Source organism: Elephantulus edwardii, unplaced genomic scaffold, assembly GCF_000299155.1.
Source record: "Elephantulus edwardii isolate Elephantulus edwardi_28Jun2011 unplaced genomic scaffold, EleEdw1.0 scaffold00357, whole genome shotgun sequence".
NCBI classification, from domain to species: domain Eukaryota; kingdom Metazoa; phylum Chordata; class Mammalia; order Macroscelidea; family Macroscelididae; genus Elephantulus; species Elephantulus edwardii.
Genome location: NW_006400107.1, coordinates 1,717,197 through 1,722,862, shown reverse-complemented (window position 1 = coordinate 1,722,862; position 5,666 = coordinate 1,717,197). Strand labels below are relative to the sequence as shown.

Sequence of the window (5,666 nt, the reverse complement as noted above, 5' to 3'; positions counted from 1 at the left end):
GCTCTGCTTCCACCCATTCCCCCCTTTGAAACTGAGTTAGTTCAGTCAGCATAATGCTCTCCACTCCCTCCCAAGTTAGGCAGTAATTTATAAAATCATTGTTCCTACATGCTGCATCATATCCAAGCAGATATATGCACACCATGTTTATCGAGGCTTTGTTCACAATAGCCAGGAGTTGGAAACAACCTAAGTGCCCATCAACAAATGAATGGATAGAGAAGCTGTGGTATATTCACACAGTGGAATAATATGCTGCATCGAAAAACAAAGAACTCATGTAATATTATTCATAATGGCTAACCCTGGAGGACATTATGCTGAGTGAAGTATCTCAGTCACAAAAGGACAAATACTGCATGGTGCCACTGTTGTAAAGCAGGACTGACCTCAGGGTTGGGAGGAGACTGAGAAGGATGGGTTCAATAATGTATACTGCATTGAAACAGATGAGGGAGAAAACTGTCTAAGAGGGAAAATTATTAGGTATTTTTATCATGACAGGAGTCCAGAGTGAAGGCTGTATAGTGGAGTGGACCTGGGAGGACGGATTGTAAAACAATGAAATAATTTTTCTTTTACTTTTCCAAGAAGGTAGTGTACTGGGGGGGGAGGGTTGGGAGGGCAGAATATTTCAACGATGAATGAATGGAAATCCAAAGTCTCTGTATATTTTCATTGAAATTAATAAGAATTTTAAAAAATTAATAATAATAAAAAAAGAAAAAGAAATTAATGTACCATAACTTCTCAATCTATTCATTTGTAATTGGACATTTGGTCCATGTTCTTGTGATGGTGAATAACACTGCTATGAACACTGATGTACAAGTCTCCTTTTGTGCCTCAGTTCTCCTTTTCTTGGGGTATATTCCAAGCGATGGAATAGCTGGGTCATATGGAATTTCAATGTCCAGCTTTTTGAGGAAAAACCAAACTGCCACCCAGAGTGGTTATACCATTTTACAATACCACCAGCACTTCTGTTCCACTGATTTATGTGCCTGTCATAATACAAGTACCATGTTGTTTTGGTTACCACCACTATCTAGTAGGTTTTGAGGTCAGGAAGTGTTGTACCTCCCACTTCATTTTTGTTTCTCAAAAGTGTTTTGCTTATTCGGGGTCTCTTTCCTCTCCAAATAAACTTGGCAATTTCCCTTTCAAGCTCCTTAAAAAATGAATTTGGTACTTGTATTGGGATTGTATTGAATATGTAGGTTGCTTTTGGGAGAATTGTCATTATTACAATATTGAGTCTTCCTATCTATGAAGAGAGAACATTTTTCAATTTCTTTGGGTCTTTTATTGTGTCTTGCAGAAATGTTCAGTAGTTTTCTTTGTATAGGTCTTTTGTATCTCTAGTTAGGTTCACTTCAAAGTATCTCAGTTTGTGGTTGTCTACTGTAAATAGTATTACTTTCTTGGTTTCCTTCTTTGAGTTTTCTTTGTTATTGTAGAGGACTCCCTCTGATTTTTGGATATTGATCTTATATCCTGCCACTCTACTAAATTTGCCTACTAGCTCTAATGTGTTTTTTTTTTGTTGAGTCTTTGGAGTTTTCTATGTGTGCTATCATATCATCTGCATATAGCGACAGTTTAACCATCTCTTTGCCAATCTAGAGGTCTTTCTTTTATTTCCTTCTCATTGCCCTAGCAAGCACTTCCAGCACAATATTGAGTAGAAGTGGTGACAGTGGGCATCCTCATCTGGTCCCTTTTCAGGAGGAAAATGTTTTTAGTCCTTCTCCATTGATAATGATATTTTATATATATACTTTTCACTATGTTGAAGAAATTCCCTTCTATTCCAATATTATTGCTGAGTGTCTTAATCAGAAAGTAATTCTGGATTTTGTCAAATGCCTTTTCTGCATAATTTGCTAAGCTCATATGGTTTATATTATTTACTTTGTTAATATGTTGAATTATGTTGATTGTTTTTCTTATGTTGTACCATCCTTGCATACCTGTTATGAATCCCACTTGATCATGATGATTTTTTTTATGTGCTTTTGGATTCTATTTGCTAGGATTTTGCTAAGGATTTTGTATCTATATTCATGAGAGATATTGGTCTGTAGTTTTTTTTTTTCTTGGTAATATCTTTGCCTGATTTTGGTATTAGGGTTATGCTTGCATCATAGAATGACTCTGGCAATATTTCTTCTTTTTCAATTTTTTTAAATAGTTTCATAGGGTCACTCTGAGTCGTCTACGACTCGATGGCATCAAACAACAATAACAATGATGATGACCAAGAGAGAGCTACGTTGGCCTAGTGGAAAAGAAGCTATGCTACCAAGCAGAAGGTGGGTGATTTTCATCTGTGGCCCTCGGCCAGGTTCAAATTGTCTTCCTGTCAAACATTCTTCTAGGTGGTATAGCACTGGTCTGTGCATTGCTCTACAGAGGTAACTCGTGGTTGCTGTGATGCTGAAGACTGTGACAGTGATGTGCCAATCGTAGTAATGGGTACCCATGGTGGACAGTGTTGGCTGGAGCCTCCCGACTAAATCAAGCCTGGAAGCAGGAGCAACATCCACTTACGAAATGGCTTGCCTCCGGAAACTCTATGTACGAACAGGGCTCAGGCTGTTCGCTCATAGGGTCGCTATGAGTCGTCTACGACTCGACGGCATCAAACAACAACAACAGAATTAGTGATAGTTCCTCTCTGAATGAGCGGCAGAATTCAACTGTGACACCATTTGGTCTAGGATTTTTCTTATGTGGAAATCTTTTTTATTACTCCCCCCACCCCATATTAAACTTGTTTTATTCAGGTTTGATTTTAACAAATGTGTCGGGGAATGGGTCCACAGAAAAGGTTGCAGCCCATGGGGACAGGGCCCTCCAGATGCCTGAGGAGGAGGCAGTTCCCCTCCCCTCTCCTCCTCTTCCTTCCCCATCTTAAGGGGCATAGGGAGAGATATAGGTAGGATAGGGGGCTGGTCCTCAGTCTGTGGGGATGGTTCAGGCAGGAGAGGACTACAGAGAAAAGGACCAGACCAGGGATAAATGGGGAAGGGTGGAGGACCGTTTGCCAGGATCCATAGCATTCTGATTCCAGATTGAATTAAAAAACAAACTAAACCAAAATCAGCACCCTCCCTATCTCCCACACCAGGTCTGTAGTGTGAGGGAAGAAGAGGAGGGTAGCTTCACTAATACCATTGCTTGCTTCTGGAGGAGAACGGGTCTCTAACCTAGGGGGAGAAACCAAAATAAAACTTCAAATAAATTGTGTAGGAGGAATCCAGCCAAGAGCTGGGCCAGAACCGGGCCAGGCCGGGGGAGGGGACTTCTGCAGGCACCAGGACCACTGCTGCCACTTCCACCACATCACGAGGGGAGTCAGTTATTTTGCTATGGCCTTGATTGGAACAGTAGCCTCCTCTGTCATAACTGACAGTACTGTGATTAGGATCTCTTATCCACAGTCATACTTCTGCTCAACCTCCTTGCTGAGGTCTCTCTCAGGCAGATGAAGGTCCTCCCGCACCTCTCCACTCTTAGAGCAGTGATAGGTACCCATCCTGGATGCCCATCAGCTGGAAGACATTCCTTTTGATGTTGGGGCCATCCCTATGGATGGGACAGATATCTTCATATTTCTTCCCAGTAAAGATGTCAGTACTAACCAGGTGGGCCTTGGCATGGCCATGTTTGCCAGTCTTGGAAGTAGACATCTCGACGATTTTACATGGTCGGCCTTTGAGCACCACAAAGCCATTCTTCCGTAATGTTGAGCACCACCTGGGAAGGTGGCAGAGGCCCCTGCATCTCTTGTCTTGAAGTTCAAATCATCTGCCGTTTTTTTAAAGTGTATTTTGTATTGGTGTGTATACAAAATTCGTACACATTGTGTTTCAACTTCCCTTCATTCACATTGTGGGGTTTTTTTAAGTTTTAATTTTTTTTTATTTGTGTGTGTGTGTGTGTGTGTGTGTGTGTATACCATCAAAACAGATCTGATTGGTACAGGACGAAATTGTACCTCTTTCTCCAAAAGAGTGTATGGTGGGTTCGAACTGTGTACCACTGGGACTACAGTGCAATTTCTTGCCACTAGGCCACCAGAGCTCCCTTCACATTGTGTTTTATACAGTCATTCCCATACATTATGTTTTATAAAATTAATCACCATTGAACTATACCCATCATTAACACATCATTTTTTCAATCTTTTTTAAAATTTTATTTTAATGAAAGTTCAGAGAGTTTGGATTTCCATTCATTCATTGTTTGCTCTTTTCTCCCTGTCCACCCCTCCCCCAAATGCATTTTTCTTTTTGAAAAGTAAAAGAAAATATTTTTTCATGTGCCCTTTGAAGAGGCTTCAATTCCTCATATAAAAACACTGACTCATCCATCAATATATTGTCTACAAGAGATACATCTGAAAAATGAAGATAAAGAAAGACTACAAATAAAAGGATAAAATATGCCAAGCAAATGGCAACCCAAAAAAGCAGGAGTAGTAATATTAATCACTGATAAAATAAATTTAAATGCAAAAACCACCACAAAGGACAAAGAAGGTCATTACATAATGTTCAAAGGGTCAATAGAACAAGAGGATATAAGAATATTGAATATCTATGCACCAAATGAAAGACCTGCAAAATATATAAAACACACATTAACAAAATTGAGAAAAAAATAGACAACACTACTATAGTACTTGGATAATTCAGTACACCCATTTCAAGAAAAGACAGACTACCAAAAAGAATCTCAGTGAAGATAGTCAAGACTAAAACCACACAATTAACCAACTCGATCTCATACATATTTATAGGCTAATGCACCAAAAAAACCCACTATACCTTCTTATCCAATGTGCATGGAACATTCCCCAGATCACATTCTAGGTCACAAGGCAAGCATCAACAAATTAAAAAACATAAAAAGTAAACAAAGTATCTATCTTCTCAGACCACAATGCCACAAAATTAGAAATTAATAACAAGAGAATAAAGGAGAAAAAAATCATACATGTGGAAGCTGAACAACAACTTACTTGAACATGACTGGGTACAAGAAGAAATAAAAAATTAAATTAAAAGTTTCTTGAAACAAATAACAATGAAAACACTATTTACCGAAACCTCTGGGAAACAGCCAAAGCAGTAATCAGAGGACAATTTATAGCAATAAGCAGACACATCAAAAGGCAGGAAAAATTGACCATTGACTCTCGAACCCAACATCTCCAACAAATTGAAAAAGAACAGCAAGAAAACCTGACACCCTCCAAAAAAAATCTGAAATTATAAAAATTAGAGCAGAGATAAAAGAAATAGAAAACCAAAAAACAATTGAAACTATCAACAAAATTAGAAAAACTCACAAAAGAAAAGAAGGAGAAGAGACAAAAAATCCGAATAACAAATGAATCCGGCAACATCATAACAGAACCAACTAAAATAAAAAAGCTAACATTAGAATATTATGGAAAACTATACTCAGACAAAAGAATACCAAAAGAATGTCTATCTGTGTTTCATTGACTATGCAAAGGCTTTTGACTGTGTGGATCACAACAAGCTGTGGCTGACTCTAAGAAGAATGGGAATCCCAGAACATTTGATTGTGCTAATGCGAAACCTATACTTGGACCAGGAGGCAATCGTCAGAACAGAGCAAGGAGACACTAC

General features: G+C 38.8%; 1 pseudogene; it reads right to left on the bottom strand.

The window, feature by feature from the left end:
* Positions 1-3,364: 3,364 nt before the first annotated feature.
* Positions 3,365-4,167, bottom strand: LOC102868363 (annotated as a pseudogene).
* Positions 4,168-5,666: the final 1,499 nt, after the last annotated feature.